General features: G+C 37.1%; 1 protein-coding gene across 6 annotated transcripts in view; it reads right to left on the bottom strand.

Annotated features, from left to right (window-relative positions):
• SOX6 (SRY-box transcription factor 6) overlaps positions 1 to 17,500 on the bottom strand; it is a 372,885-nt gene that overhangs the window by 248,167 nt on the left and 107,218 nt on the right. The window contains exon 1 of one of the 6 annotated variants that reach the window (XM_088175663.1): positions 13,527 to 14,051. The exons of 4 other annotated variants lie outside the window; for them this stretch is intronic. The gene's annotated coding sequence lies outside the window, so the exon portion shown is untranslated. Of the gene's footprint in view, positions 1 to 13,526; positions 14,052 to 17,500 lie in introns of those variants that run through there. One more of the 6 variants, XM_088175660.1, reaches the window with a different exon arrangement.

Genomic DNA, 17,500 nt, shown 5'->3' with positions numbered 1-17,500 from the left:
CATTTCCAGGTCCAACGGGTCACTTATCACCTCCTCTGAGGCCTATTGCTGCACTTGTAATAAGATTAACAAAAAGAGATCTCAGATAGCACTGAATAAATAGTCAGCTTGGGTAAGAAAAAAAAAATAAATAAAGGAAAATAAATTCCAGAAGGGAACTTCTATTGACTCTGAAGAGACAGAATTGTCTCTGTGAACTGAGCCTAACAACAAAATGCCTTGTGAATCTGGGTTTATACACACATGAACACGTGTGTGTGCAGATACATAAATCTTACATTTATTTACATTTACATTTTACATACATTTATTATATATTAGATTCAAGCCCTAACTGTGCACAGGGAATGTGATCCATCCTTGTGCCTCTTTCCCCGTGCCCTGCTGTCCAGATGTAAGCTGTGAAACACATCCAAGCTCCTTAGAACGGGGAGTGTCGAGCCAGGCAGCTCAGGCTGAGCTGCTCCAGTTATCACTCCACTGAAAACGAACAACAAATTCAAATAACAGAGGCTGTGTTTGATTCTGGAACTTTCTGGGTTTTCTTTCTCTAGTTCCCACCCCCACAGTCTCACCTCTCTCCCACCCTTCCCTACTTACCATAAAGTTATGATGCCCTTTGCTATAATAATGAATGGAATTCCCAGATTATTATTTTAGGGGCTTAACTGATTCTCAGTGGTTTTCATGTGTTTAGCACTTATACAAAGAGGCTTTTTCATATGTCTTTCAGCAAATATACAAATAGACTTGGAGTCAGTATTCATTTTAATAGTTTCACCAGATAGTCACATTTATTTTCAGAGATTTTTTTTTCCTCATTGCATTTTTGCATCACTCTGCATGCAGCTGTACCATACATCCATCTATAAACCCGGACCCAGCACTAGCAAGCAGAATATCTCCATCCTTAAAGTAATCATTTTATACAAAGATTTATACCTGTACAATGCTCACTGCACAAAACTCTAAATATATATAAAAGCAAGACTGTTGGAACCTCTCTTCCTCTCCTATGTGTTATTTATTTCCAAGTAATCTCAGCTGAGAGCTTTCTGATGCTGTCACCATGGCCAATTTTATATTGGACATTTTTCCCAATACAGATGTGTAGCTATTTGCCTTTTCTTTACCTCTCTGTAAATGCCATATGGACAGAAATCATTGAGTCACCAGATCATACATTTATTTTTCTGATATATTATGCTGTTTGATGTCATGTTGACATGTAATTGATGTTGGTTTTGCTTTTTTTTTGTCTTTGTTTTGTTTCTTGGTTTCAATAAAAAGAGAATTTAAAAAAGGCTGTATAGTGATGACTTAAGGCACTGACAGACATGAACATAGCATGCATCTCTTTTATGATGTGCTGCTGAGTAAATGGGTATATTTCTAGTTTTAGATAACATATAGGAGACCTCTGAATTTCTACTGTATAGTGAAGTATTTGTATAAGCCTAGCCTATAACCTCAAAAGAACTTCTTTCACTCACAAGAAGTACATACAGAACATGTTTTCAATAAGGGCTTAACCCATGATTTAAGAGTCAATAAAGAAAGATTTTCCATAAAGAAATGGGAAAGCAACAATAGAAATAAAATACAACATACCAAAGATTAAATATGTTCCATCAGCACAACAGTGTCTTTGTACAGTAAAGAGCAGAAGGGGATGATTAATAGTAAAATGATATATATGTCAAAAGAAAAATAAATGCAATTTAGACAAAGTACACACTTATTAACAGAGAACATCATTTACAGTTATTCAGATGGGAGGAAGGCAAGGATAAAACTAGCAGAGAATCTATTTCACAACATGAAGTTCCATTCATCTTGGTTCAGGCTTCCCCCCTCTCTACAGCTGCAAAATAAAAATACTGGTGAAATCCTTGCTGACATAAAATTAATGCCTAAGTACCCAGTGACTTCAGCAGGATCAGGATTTCACTCAAGATATTTTAAAGGTGCAGCTTTACAGGGATCACACCAGTGGGAGTGGGTGCACACTTTGTCCCAGTTCCCACTGGTCTGGCAGCCTTGGCCTGTCCAGAGGGCACCTGGGGCTGTTCAGTGCTTCCCTCTCATCCTCCTTCCATCCTTTATGGCAGGGCCAAGGCATCCCTGGGGCTCTCCCAGGGGGCTTCACCAGGCACTGGTTTTTGGGGCATGGGGAGGAAAGGAGGGATGGAGGCACTTTAAAACCAGCCCAGAGACCAGGTTAAGCTTAAACCAGTGAAAGACAGATTAGGGTGCCTGATGGACCAAATGTCTGCCCAGGAAATTGTTACCTGACCCCAACTGAAAGGCTGAACAGGAATTATTCCTGGTAATGGAATGGTAATATACTATGCTATAGAATATATATGCTATATAATATACTAGCATGGTAATGTGCTATGGGAAGATTTGGGGAATGCCTCCTCTAGATTTGCCAGAAACTTTAGGAAAACGACCAGATGCAAACTTAGTGTTTCAAGCATTCCAAGTTTTGAGCTAAAAGACAGAAATGTGTTATCAGCTCACATCACTCTCTGCAGAGCCACAGGGCCCCCTGAAGGTGCCCCAGCAGTGTGCCAGTTCAGCCTGTTTGTGGCAAACACCTTCCACAATGAAATACAATTACACCAAATATATAAAAAATGGGAAGGTGCAAGACAGAAGCAAAATGACCATTTCATTCTGCATGCAAGAAAAACTCTATATGATATCTCCATAAACTCTCCACACAGTGCTCTTATATTTCCAAATAAACCAACACAAAATAAGTGTTTTTTACAAGGTGGGGAAGAAAGGTAAATTTTAAATGAAGAAGAAAGTCTGGAGAAGTTGCAAATAAAAAGTCAACAAAATTTTTGTTCCATATTAATTCTAGAAATTTCTACCACTCCTACTTTGCATACACACAAAATGGGAAAGAGAAACAGAAAGAAAACAAGGGTTGTAATTCCCCCAATAATTACCTGGAACAGAACCTTTCTCTCCTGATATATGGTCTGAGTAAAAACCAGACAGGGAATCAAAGCCTGCTTTTCTTCATATGCGTGGGTTTAGGCCACATGAGATAGAAACATGGACAAACTGGCAGATCCAAAATATAATCTCAAAACACCCATTCTCAAAGCTCCTTTTTAACTACCTCTCTCCAGATCGTAAGATGTCCCAAAAATATTTTGATTATGGTCTAAGCTATTCTGTGTGACCCTTGCAGAAATTATTCTTTGCAACTCTGGCAAGATTCTTTCTCTACCACTTTTGTGTGATGAATGACTCCTTCCATTTGCAAGGAAATTCTCAGGATCTCTGCATTATAGGACTATTATTATCAGAACTCATTGAGCTCTTGCTGTGTTCACAGATTTAAATCTGAAAGCCAGAAATTATAAACATATACCTCATTCAAGACAGTACACGCAAGCACACATTATACAAATTATTTCTGTAGTGTACATTATAGCTACAAAAAGAATGACATCAGAAACCTTTATTAGCATCAGACAAGAGCCTCAAATCCTAAATCAGCTCACACAATTTCTCTTTTTCTAAGCTCCCTTTGATTTTTTTTTTTTTGCCTATTAAATTCAATTGCTATACAAGTTGGTGCTTGATGCTCTCGAAGTCACACAGAAATTTCCTCATCCATTTTAATCCATGTTATCCTGATATAACATTTTATAGGGCAGGTCAATGGAACTCCACAGATAGCACCTATGCATTGCCCAGATTGCTGCCATCTTGACACTCCTACAATTTTAATCCCAGTATCCATTGTCTTTTTGTTAGGATTTTATATTTTTTGAAAACAGATATTTCTCTACCTTTTAACTAAACTGGAGGGCTGCCTGCACGGCAGGACATTAATGGATGCATTTAAACAGAAATGCTCAAATGCATTCCCAGCAAGAAAAAAAGAAATCACCAGAAAGATAATTAATAAAAAGAACTCAAAACTTAACTGAGCATTCCCACTTTCTAAGATTTCAGGTGTAAAACAACACTGTATCAGCAAGGCCAAGTAATTCTCTCTATGAATGAAGGAATTACAAGGCATGATCAGGCCAAGGAAATACATAATGAATACAGAATGAAAGCTTTAAGAGGAGAGAGAATCCTTGTAATTACATTATTAACAAAGTCAATAAAGAAATAACTCCCTATCCCCCCTTCAAAATCCCAGAGTAGCATATAAATTATTTGCAATATTATTATCACTTTAGCAACACTACAATACACATTTTATTACCAATCCATTCCCTGTAATTCTAAGAACTATGAAGTAAATTGTGATTCCCACATAAGCGTGTATCTAAATTACACACAACAGTCTCGCTAAAGAGTATCCAGGCTTTTAGGAAAGTTCCAAGGAGGTGATCTGATTTTAATCCTGTCATACTTTTAAGCAAATGTAGATTGACTTAAAGTAAACATTGCAGGAGGGAGCTCATGCTCCAGGCTTCACCAAGCAATCAGCAAGGCATCTGACACGCTACAGAAAACCTGCAAAACCCAGCAAATAAATCTTGTAACACCCATTCAGTATCCTACAAAGCACACAGTGGGGAGCTGACACATTATTAACTGACTGTAATTTTCACAAACTGTAACATACTAAGAGCTTTATGACATACATGTGGTGAAATATATTTTTATCTCTTATAAATGCCCATGTTTTCAAAGCACGTTAATCAGGATGCTTCAAATAAATCATTGGGTCACGTTTAAGTTAGTAGCATCAAAAAAATTAAACATTACAGTAAGAAGATATGGGAAATATCTCCATCTCATGACTTCACTCTAACAAAATCACAAGCTTTTGATGATGCAGTAGTTGTGTGTAAAACAACAAAGAGACTCACTTGAGCAACAAAAAGGATAAACTTGGAACAGGCAATTGTCACAAAGTGCTGCTTCCCTTGAGTGTGGGCTTTTGAATTCAATTCTATTTTATACAAACTTGCCTAAACCCTGCCCTTTCAATGAAAGCAATTCCACAAGGGACAGTGCAGGTTCCAAGGAAGCTCCAATGCCATCCAGAGGGAAAGAATTGAAGATGATGGGACACAGACATCAACCCTCAGCCAAAGCATCTTCCCTTTTGCCTTGGTGAAGATTTATACAAGTTCACGGAGACAAACCTCACCTGCCTCTCTCAGGAGCAGCAGAAAGCTCTCCTGCCAGTGACACATCACTGGCTTTTGAAGCCTGACATTGTTCTGCCCCACACAGAGGTCCCAAAGGTTCATAGAGGAAAATGGCACTTTGCCAACTCTCATTACTGCCTGCCAACCTGTAGATAATCTTCTTGTACTGTACTTCAGCTGATACTTTCACATTTACAACCCTTTACAATACTCAGCAGTTTCTATTTAAATAGAAGTAGACAAGATTAAAAAAATAAACCTGAAGTAGAAAATACAGGCTAGATGAGGAAACTGAGAGCATTTTTCTCACTATTGTCCATTATTCTTTAATGTATCATTCTCTTTCTGCATGTAGGCCAAAAAAATAAATCCAATGTAAACACAAAAGGCAAATACCTTTTGAAGGCCAAGCAAATATTTGAAAAGCAAAAAAGAGATTCTGCTTTTATCTCCAGATCACCCTACAATTTAATGGTTAGTGGAAGGGGGGGCTTTTTTTTTTTTCCTTTCTTTCTTGTTTTACTTTTTCTCTTTAGTTCAGGGAATGCAGCAGGGGCAGGTCCACACCTCATAGCTCACAGGATGGTTATCAGCCCATAAACCAGAACAATGGGATAACAAAGGTCGGGTAACTATGCCATGTTTGTGGCAGAGCAGAGAGAAAAATTGGCACTATCCAAAGCCATAAGGCAACAAACCAAGGTATTAAAAGTCTTGATCCACTATTATTTCTAAATTATGAAAATTACATGTCTGACCTTGTAATCTGATGTCCAATTTATAAGCAAAGTGCAGGTGCCTGTATGAAGCTTAATGGTCTTTATGAGGTTTAATGAAATTAAATTAATACCACTCCATAGACTTGAGAGAGAGACTTGGCTCTTCAGCTATGACAATGGCATTAAATAGCCCTGAAGTGAAAAAAAGGAAAGATTATCTGCAAACTAAAAGCAAAATATTACCAGCGAGTCCACAATCACCTGTCAGGAAGAGTAAATGACTGACAGTTTTCAAAAAAGTTTTTAGGTGAGAATAAAGCTGTTGAAACCAAAATGGAACAATAGTCCTTTTTTTTTTTTTTGGCCTTTTATTACTAATCTCTGATTGTCAGGTCACCACTGCACACAAATGTGCAAGAGCTCAGCAGTTCAATATTGATACTCTCAGGCCAATAGCAAATCTCTACCAGTCACACACAAATCCCAGCAATTCCATAAAAACTCTGCAACATCACACAATGAAAACCGGTGCTTTCTTAAATTGTGTGCAAAAAAACCCCTAAATTATCACTCAAATAAAGCTGTCAGTGGTAATGTTATTAAAAATATTTGTGCAACTTTTGGGGTTAATCACTTGTCCACTGACTTCAAGGATTTAAGAGAACATTTCATATGGGTTCAAGTTGTAAAGTATGTGTACCTTGTTATTTTTTATGGGACAAAAAAGTGATAAACACTTCTTATGATTAAAGAAGTCTGATCAGCAAAGTAGGATGAATACTAGAAAACAGAATTAATACTTGCTTAGTCTTGTAAGAAACAAGTCTATAAAAAAAAACTATTTTCTAGCAAACACAAAAAAAAACCTAATTAAGCCTCTGAAAGCTATTTTGATTAGGTTAATTTTCAGTTTTCACAATATAATATCACATTAGAAGATGATGGTATTCTACAGAAGACCCTAACAGAAACAATGAGAAAAGGAATTATGTTCCAGACCACTACATAAATTAGGAGACACAAAGGTATTTTTTAAAGAATTTTCTCATGAAATCTTTCTTAAAAAAAGAAAAAATTAAAAGAATGCTTTTTAATTGGCAAAAATATCGATAGCATCTCTATAATCTGTAAACACGACTTTAATAATATCTTAGCTAATAATTAAACATGTACAATGTCCAATTCTCTATTTGTTTAATAATAGAAATCCTGCAAGTGCAAGGTGGAGCTCAGGGATGGCCACGGGCCCATTGCTATTCTGGAATGCATTACTGCAATAAAACTGCTACCAATGGCCTGGAAGAATCACAAGCCCTCTCATCTACTCCTGATATTATCAAGTCATTTTCAATAATTTTTGCTCCTAGTGTATTAGTCTAAATTACAGATTGTCATCTCTGAACGTAGAATTCTATGGAAGACAGTATTTTTAAGGAAATGTGAAGCTTTGCATCAAACATTAGTGTGAAAATCACAGGGTATGACTGTGCCCATGGACATCTATGACCATTAGATGCACATATATGTTCACCTATGCATTTGCATATGTAGAATAGCTGTAAGTAATGGATGAAATGAACTTGTATCAATGCAGAATGTATTTGTGTGCATGCTTGTGTCCACAGATACAGAAATATGGAGGTAAGAGTTCTCTAGCCTGCATATAATTATATGTTGTTTAGACTGACATGCCTATACATAATCTGGATGGAATTCACTATGCAACTGTTAGCAGTGAGAACTACAGTAATTGATACAGTGCTTGCTCACAAATTTTCTAAAGTAGGGATCTCTTCCCACTCTGGTTCTAAAAACAATATTACAAGTTCACAAAGCAATATATTTTTTAACACCAAATATTTTTTCTTTCAATTCCACACTATATGATTCAGTCTCTCTAGATTTGTGTACTCATTTTGTGTAGTTCTAATAATTTTTGAAGAGGTATTTTACCATACTGGCATATTTTTTATACTAAAATGGTTGCTTCACTGCTGAAGCTAAGGAAGTAAAATCAGAACATCACCCCCAATGAATTAAAATTTCTACAACTTATATGATCATCTGTGACCTAAGACATGTTGATTATACCATTAAATGATAATGAATGGCAGGATAGGGCAAAAAAAAACTTTTATAAATAGGCTCAATAATTTATTTGCCAGCACCGAGCTTTCTTTCTAATTTATTACCTGAAAACTTCAGTTTTAGGACAATGGGAAAGTGATATCTTATACAATGCAGAAATTATTAGTGACACTACTAGATGAAGTAGTCACTTTTATTCATTCCTTTCTTTGCTTGCAAAGTAAACAAACCAGCTAAAGGCAGAGAGCAGGAGACAGAGGACCCAGCAACTCTGGATTCCATGTCACAGCTGTAGGGTGCAGAAGAGAATAACCCTAATGAAGTCCATACACTATCTTTAGAACCATATCAGCACAGCTCAAAGCAGGCTCTGGTCCTCCCTGAAACACGAAGCTGCTGTTACTGATTATTGTTTTAGTTGACTTCCACATCAATTCCAAAACTTGGCTCTTTCTTGGCAAGCAGGAGCCCAATGCCCAGATCTGAACCCCGACCAGCCAGGGAGGCCGATTATTCTGCTGCTTACAACACAGCAGCTCCCTTGCTAATAGGCATTTAGAACAAAACAATGTTCCTCTCCTGCAGGGTTTTATTTGGCCTTTAGATTAAACAACGCCCTAGGTCGGTAATCAGGTTTAGCAGACAGTTGTCACCGGGTCACCAGCAGCCGCTTTGTTTTCCCTCAGCGCTCTGCTCGCTAAGGTGGTGACAGTGTTAAACAGAATACAGCTGATGGGAAAAGTAGAAAGATGAATCGGCAACATCCCAAAAATACTTTTTTTCCAAAGGGAAAGCAGTCTATTGAAAAATCACAGACAAGAAAGGTTCAGTATAAACACTGGTAAACCGTATATATTACCTCAATAAATGCTAAAAGCCTACCCTGGTAAAGCAAGAGCAAGGACATTTGTGATTTAGCTCACATTTTTCATGAAAATGTGGGGTGTATGCTCGTAAATGTGGCTTTTTAAAAAACCAAGTTAATATGAAGGTAGAACAATTCTTTAAATTGGAACTAGACAAGCACAGTCCTGATGAAAACTTTGCTTTGGAAAAAAAAAAAAATAAACAATTGGTATCTGGCTACTGCAATGCTCACTGAGGTTTAAACACGTGTAAAATGACAGGAAAGTTGTATATGAGCATAAGCTATTAGACAGCAGACAAACTGGTTTATATTTTTTACTTTATCCATTCCTGTTCAGAGGTAGAAATGCCATAAGGATGTGCAGCTGAAGTGCCCAGCTTTGGCCTCCTCCCAGCACCACGGAGTTTCCTTTTCCTTGTTTGACCTATTGAAGCAGAAAGTGCCCTGAAAAAAAAAAATCTCCACTTTGTTCTGAACACCCCTGTTTGCCCCTGACACTGAACACCTGCACATCTTCATCCAGCCCATAAAAGAGACCCACTTGTGGGAAAACACTCAGTTTGCTGTCCTTTGGCTCTCACAAACTTGGGTGATTGCAGTCAAAGGAAATTTGCTGTGGCTTTTGCCCTGGTTGGTTGTTTTTGTGTGTTTTTTACAACCATTTAAACATTTGGCCTAAAGACCACAGAATAATTAAGAACTACACCAACACTGATTTGTGCTATCTTTGAAAGAAATGCCAGCAGATTTTCCTCTGGCATCTATAAAAATACACCCAAAACCTGTGGAGTAAAGACAGGCAGGGGATTTCATTTTACAGTTCTGTGGATGCTATGTGCTATCATCCTCTACAGCCACAGAACTCTATTCAGAAGGTGAAAAAATGGCACATGGTGGATTGTTCCAGGATTTGGTAGCTGAAAATAATGTGTCTCTGAAAATACAGTGTTTCATGAGTATGTCTTTTTAAAAAACTACTGGAATATGTTGGGTGTAATAAGGAACACATGTAACTCCTACTTCAGTTGAGAAAAAAAAAAAAAAAAAAGGAAAGAAAATGTTTTCCTTTAGCAGCATGTGATTCAATTAACTCTTCAAGCTCTTCTCTTTTTGCAGCTGCTTAAAATATAATTATTTTCCATAAAACAATAAAAATGATAGCCCCAAAGGCAAAATGAAGTTCTATATGATTTTTCTCTGTTATTAGACACGGATCAAGTGCTAATAAACACCCACATATCTAACCAGCTTTTTGGAAACACATGGAACACTACAGAGTTTGCAGAAAGCAAAATCCATAAGACACTAGGCCTGTTTTATTCTGATGATTAGATGAGGTGCATTCAATTTGTTTTTTCAGCTCTAGCATTTTACAATTTATTTTCTCTGAGAAGGAGAGATCTAATGATTCTATATTCTCTCCTTAGTACCTTGCAGAGATAAACAGCTGTATGCAAAGCCACGAAAATGCCCTGAATTCTCCTTTTTCCATGACACAACCTTGTAATTTTGCATCTGACCACTCCATGCTGCTGATGCTCCATAAGGGCTCTGCAGAAGCTGGAGTTTTTGTGAGCTCTTCTGGTAATATCACAGCCTGAAGCAAGGCTAAGCACCACCTGCACCATATTTATCTCCTTGTTTATGGAAGAGTTTCCCCCTCATTGTGTGGATAACTGACCTTAGCCAGAGCTAATAGGACATGAGCTTCCTTGAACTCTGCAGCTTCACACTGAATCTTATAAAACACTTCAGTGTTATCCATATAGCTCCACCGAGCTCCTAATGGACTGAAACACATTCTCTCTCCAGCACTGTCACCACAGACAAGGTGTGGCCCAAGAAACAAAAATAACCTGGCCCAAACTTGGCTTTGGCCATCTGTTTGTGTAGACAAGCTTCCTCCTGGCTGCTAACAGCTTTTTATAACGTAGAGAATCAAGCAACATATAGATCTTCATGCTCCTCCCTCCACATCATCTCATCTTACTGCACCAACCATGCAGTGACAGGAATGGCTTGCTGCTGCATGCTAACTGCAGCTGTGTTTCCAGATGTGTGTCTAGGTAGTCAGACACCTCTGGAACTGCATCTCTCCTCGACATTAAGCCTTCTAACAGCTTGGGATCTACACAGTCTGCCTTGAAGAAAATACAATTTTATTTAACATGAACACCCTGTTCAGTCAAACTAGTTCCAGTAAATCAGATGATGTTCTTATCAACCTATTCCAGACATGTCTAACTTTTTTTGGTTGGGGTTTTTTTTTCTCCATTTTTTTTTTCCTGCAATACACAGCTGAGAACAGGAACTGGCACAAAAGCAGTGGTGCCAGCTAAACTGCCTTGTAGAGGGACATTTTTCACAGGTTACACTATTGTGTTGTTGAAACAAGTCACTGGAATGGACACAAAAACTCCAGAGTTTCTGCTTGATATCTTTTGTTTAAGAACATTACTGTTATCCCAGCTGATATAAATAATAATAGTTAAATAACAGTTATTTTACACTGGTTTATAGCTGAGGGGGATCAAGACTGTTTCTGTTCATTTGCAGGTAGTGTTTGATGATTTAGGATTCTGTCAATAAACTAATGCTTACAATTAATTTTGAAATGAACCAGTTGTACCAGGACAGTGCTAGAGCTCAAGTGTCAAGTGCATATATACATGAAATACAATAAATCCTGAAATACTACTTCCAAATCCAACCAATTTGTCTAATTTGTGGGTTAGTACACACATAAGTAATATAATCACCTTAATCATTCCAAATAAGCATACAGAGAGTTTCATTTTGTGTTTTACTTTCTCCCCAGCAGCTCTATACAAGTTGTTCCTGATGATGTTCCAAGCAGAGCATTCCAAAGAGTCACTCGTGCAGGAAAAACAGTTGAACTAAACTCAAGTTGCCAGCTCTTTTCTAATTTTAAGTTTAACTTTCCCATTCTGAAGGAAGCATTCCTCTCCAATACTAGTTAAAAGAGCTTATCTAATTTAACTTCCATTTTTTCCTTAAACATCTGGGAAATTTCATTTCTCTAATCAGTTTCTTACTTTCCTCCACTAATTACAATCTCGTTTTTTCTACGTATATCATTTCCTGTGCGATAATTTTTTCATCATTGGGTTTCTTGCTCTTTATACATTTCCTAGATGCTGGTGTTCAAGCTAGGAAAATGCAGATTATTTACGTTTTCCCCCCCTCACCTTAAAACACGCAGCTAAAACACGCCTGGAGAAGACATTTGCCTCTGAATATTTAGCAGAGCTCCCAAAATGCCACCACCAGCAGCAAGTTCTAGGATTTTAATTTGCTGAGCTGCCCTCCAGGGCTCTTGGCCACCAGCTGTCCCTGTGCTCCAGGAGGCCAAAGTCACATGTGGAATGGTGACGCTGTCACAGCCACTTCTCCCTTTCACTTTCCCCACTGCCTCTTCTTCCTTTCTCTTTCTCCTTTGCCCCAGGCCATATCTTCATCCCCTTCTCAAAATTCAAAGGTTTCCTCTTTTTTCCACAGCTCGTGAGAAGTTACCCCGTAGAACTGCAGGGACTCAGCCTTTTAAATTTGGAGTGCTGTCAGTTTTATCCATATTTTTTATCCATATTTTTTATCCATATTTTTTATCCATATTTTCCTTCTTGTATCGCCACGATCCCTTTCATACAGCTTTCAGGCTATTTCATACACAGCAGGATAAAATCTGGACTCTTTTTCACCAAGACAGATACTGCAGTCACATCATGTGCATATTGAATTCTATTCCACAAGTTCATCAGGAATTTAAGTGCTACTAGTTGAAGTAACAGCACACAATTAGAAAAAGTTACCAAATGCTGTATACAGATTTTCTGGTTTCCAGTACAGACTTTCTGGTTTCCACAGTACTCGACTACCATTTAAAAACTTTTACACAACTCCTATAATAAGCTCAATAGTGAAGATTACATTGAAAAACATTAATACTTATCGTATCCACTTATTAGTATCAGGGGCACAAATTTGAAAGTTTTCCCAAGATAGGGCTTTAAGTTTTTTTTAAAAATTACCAAAATTATGAGATTGTATTCAACTGACCTAATGGTTTCATTTGCATTTCTCTGTATAAACACAGTGGTATGTTTACCAAACATCCATTTCCTTCTAACCCCAGATCATAGATTTTTGAAACCCCACACACACACACAAAAAAAAAAAAAAAAAAAAAAAAAAAGGCAGCTTTTTAACTAACAGAAATGTGTTCACAATATCAAAGCAAACTTAAATAAATCATTCATACAGTGTGAAAACTGAAATCTAATGACTCTGAAAGAGCTCTGCAACATAAAAGTTCCTGTAAACCCCCACAATATGTCCAAGCTCAACTAAAGACAGACTTACGTAATATATTAGCTTGCAATTGCAAAGGACTCTTCAGGTTTTGTAATCAGTTCTCACACTTAACCACAAACCAGGAAAGAATTGTTATGATATTTCACAGTTACATACAGTGTGGAGATCAGAAATATGGCTTAGAAATGGATCTTCTTACCAAAGGTAAACACAAGTTTAATTTCTTTCATTCATTTGAGGAAACGGAGGATCAGCATATGCTGTTTCACATGCTGATATTTTAAGTAAAATAACAAAGATCCTTTTAAAAACTAAACTCTCTTATAATGAAAAACAGAAAGAAAAGATTTTGTTCCTTTGAGAAGATGATTAGCTTACCTGGTTTTGCCATTCCACACCGACAGCCCGAACAATATTATCAGCTCTTCAGGTACTAATTCTTGCTAACTGGAAGGATATTTTCTCTCTTGCTGGATTAATAATCAACTTTCCTGATAGTTCATTTGTAATTCTCTGCTGGTTAACCCTTTGCAGGGCTCCCATTTTCAACTAAGCAGCCTACACTCTTCGGCTCATTGCAACACAAAAATAACAAAGCACATAAATGAGAACTAAACAGCAAACTGAAGAGAAAAATTAAGAATCGATTACCTTAAAAAACTAAAAGCTTACAAACACTTTAAGCAGGACTTCCTTTCCCTGACAGACTCTAATTACTTAACCTAGCTGCTGGTAAAACAATGCATCAACAACCTGGGAGCTGTAAAGTCCAATGGCTCACAGGACTGCCAGGCAGCCACAGCCCGACCTCTCATCTTCAGCCACTGAGCAACTATGGCACATGCCTGCCTAATTCGGAAAATAACATCTTTTATTAGTGAATAGAGTGCTGAGAAATTGCCACAGTTATCAGTTTGTGCAAGGCCACCCATCTGTGTTGTCAGAAAGCAAGAGCAAGAGTGGCCAGGAGTAAAAATGAGATAAGAGAGGCCCCAGAATAGCTAAAAAGGGGAGTTCAAATGAGGTCAGAACAGTTTAAGATGGGATACCTAAAAAAATTGTATATAATTTTTATTTTCAAGTGTAATAGTAGTTACATACATGTTATAAATTACATATTAATTACATATATGTTATCAGTTTCATAAAAATTCAACACAGCTCTGGCAGCTCTGTTGTGAAATGAGAAAAAAATTATAAAACAAACCTGATAAAAGAGTTCAGAGATCTCATATGAGAATGTGGAATATTCTGGAAATTCTCACCTAAAGAAATTAGTCTGTAGTCCATAGGTGATGGACCTTGGGATGTGCTTTGATTGTAGACAGAGGTAAGAGGAAAAGAAAAATAAACTTGTTGCATGGATGCCTAAGGCATAAAGTTACAAAAACAGGGAAATAAAAAAGGTGGAGGGGAAAGTCTTCTTTCTGAAAAACAGTGAATTGGGGGTTTGGATGCTCTTATATTTATAAGAGGTGATGGCTCTATTCACTAACAGAAATGCTTTCCTCATGGCCTCTGCTATAGCTGTTTTATTAAATAATACAGCAGTAGTTCTGGTTTTTTCCTTAAAACAAAGGCACAGAGTCTCCCAAAGCTTCTGCATAGAGACTTTAAAGATGAGGCTTTATCTATTTCCCTTTGCATAAGAGTAGTCCTATAGCTAATCTATTTTTACACAACTATGGGTCTCTGCTCTCTGTTCAGCAGTGCCTAATACAGTTTGCTGTAAACTTTCTGCAATGTGTGCTGTAGAATTTATGATAAAATGCTATCAAGTTTTGAAGCAAATTTATTTCATATTTATGGCTAATTTTATTCTGCGTTTGAAGGAAAACCTTTTAGGAACGCCAATAACGTGAGAAAGCTACAACAACTAAATTTATTGTTAAGCATCACATCAGTGGTACTCCTGAGGGCTTCTCTTCATGGGAAGAGAGCTTAAACAACATTTTCTAACACGTTGGATTGCTTCCCAGAGATGTGATGGCCTACAGAGGCAGTGCTGAACAAAGCAGGCTGGAATAGTAAGTCAGTAAACAACCCTCTTCAGAGGATGGCCACAAATAAGTGCAACTTTGTTTAATAAAGGCGAATTATAGTTATCTTTTGTTCGGTATTGGGTGCATTATCTTTCTCCCCTGTTCCACCTGACTAAGCTGGTAGTATCTTTTCTATCACCTGACTGAGTAGTTGGCTGGAAATAATGGGACCAAACAATCCACTATTGTTACGAGAGACAATGACCTTTCATGTCCTTGGAGCTCGCCATGACCTTTCATCTTTCCTATCCTCCAATGGTCTCTTCTAACAACTAAAACTACACCCCGTTAGGCTGAATTCCAGATTGTCATAAAAAGCCCCTTCCTTTCGAAACAAAACCAATTTTTACACCAAGGTGGTGGAGAAACACAGGTCCATTGTTCCCGCACAGATGGAAGTTAGAGTTACTAAGGCAACAGCTCTAATCCCTCTTTTTACCACCTTTTTCACATCATTGGCCTATCAAGTGTGCTACCTTTTAACTCATAAGCTCAAAAGCTGGTAGTCTAACTGACTGCCCTAATTAGCTACGATTTTCACAGTACAGACAACATGATGAGCTAATCGAAATTTGCAAAATAATGACGTACCTCCAGCAAATATTCCTCCTCCTGAGGCCCAGTCTTAGAATAACAATAATGAGACCATTATTAGAGGAGGGCATTAAAATGCTGCACTGCTGCTAAACAGAGAACTTAATTGTTCTGGTCTTGTCCATTGAATCAACAACCTATTGTTGTGGACTTGAAAAATAAAGGACTGGAGAATGGGTGCCATAATGATTGGTCTGTGCTGCCATACCAGCACTCTGTAGAATTGTTTTCCTTTTGAAACTCTTGATGGACTAGTAGTTTTGTTTAAAAGTAATATAAAAGCCAATTGTCTGGATAAAAAGTCCTATTTATTGAAATCTTTAGAAGCAGTTGCATGGATTTGTTCATGACCCCCAAGATAAAAACACAGAGACCATAATAATGCTATTTGTGGAGACCACTGCTTGTAGTGACACTGCTTGTAGATAAGGCTGTCCTGTCTAGCTACTGCAAAAGGAAGGAAGGCATTTCCTTTGCAGACAGCAATCATGGCAGAAGGTCAAATAGTGGACAGACCCAATTCATCTGTAAAAATGAGGATTTTTATTTATTTTTTTTTTTTTTTAATGGCCTAATATGCTTGGTCATCATTTACAATTCAGGGTTTAGGATAAACTGATAAAGGTATCTCTAATCAGTCACAGCAGACGTTTCTTTGCTAATTAGTTTTTAGATATTAAAAATTACAGACCTTGTTTTTTTCCCTTCACCTCTGCAGAATTGTACCCTAAATTTTGTCAGTTGGGAAATGAATAATATACACCTTGAGATGCAGTGACTGAACTGATGCAAATTGAAGCTTACTCTTAGCTTTGGATAGTGTTTATTTAAATCTGGGAAGAAGAGACATCCAAAAATCTCTGACTTGCCCTTGAATCTTGGGGGCTTTTTAATTGTTAAGAAATTAGAAACTACATCTTTTCACACATGTTTAAAACAAACATGGTCTTGAGAAAAAAGTATTCTCCCAAATAAATAATAATAGTTTTATTACATAAAATCATTGTTAATTAACACTATCCAGGGTTCCTCTCTTACCTTTCACTGCAATAGGACAGCTGAAAACACAAACAACAATAGATTTACACTCTGGGGTGCAAACTAAAATCACATCTTATTGTATTTTTATTGTCATGCCTCTTAATTCATTTTTCTATACACAAATTCCTCAAAAATAAGCTAGGACTCTAGATTAATATAAACAATGAAAAATCGTAGCATTTGGGCTTGTAAGAGTTTCCACTAGTAATTTGCTATTGATTTCAATGGGGAAAAGTTCAGGGTTGAATTTTTCTCATTTCTATCCATATATTTTAAATCAAACTGAGAAAACTAATTGTGAAAAGGGGGGGAAAATAAAAGGAGAAGAAAACTTAAAGGTTAACCCAAAAGATATTTTCAGCACTTCTAGGAACTGCTCATAAAATTAAAAAAAAATCTTGCATGCATTTGCAGAACACCTTTTCTTTAAATTCCTTTCTTTTGTAAATTGAAAAATGCGTAATATAAAGTAGTATTAAATTGTAAATAAGACCTCTTGCTTCATTCAATCCATGCTTTGCTTCATTTATCTTCATCTTGTTAGGCTAAATTAATTAACAATCTCTGTGTTGCACACTTTCTCTTTTCATTACATCAAATAATGGCCTGGATATGGGAGAAAACCCTCACCACAGGGATCTTGAAACACTACCTTGAGGAAGAGTCTCTTACATA

The sequence above is a fragment of the Sturnus vulgaris genome, chromosome 18 (assembly GCF_052056855.1).
Source record: "Sturnus vulgaris isolate bStuVul1 chromosome 18, bStuVul1.hap1, whole genome shotgun sequence".
In the NCBI taxonomy this organism is placed as follows: Eukaryota; Metazoa; Chordata; class Aves; order Passeriformes; family Sturnidae; genus Sturnus; species Sturnus vulgaris.
The sequence above is the reverse complement of the archived record's forward strand: the minus strand, read 5'-3'. Positions and strand labels throughout refer to the sequence as shown.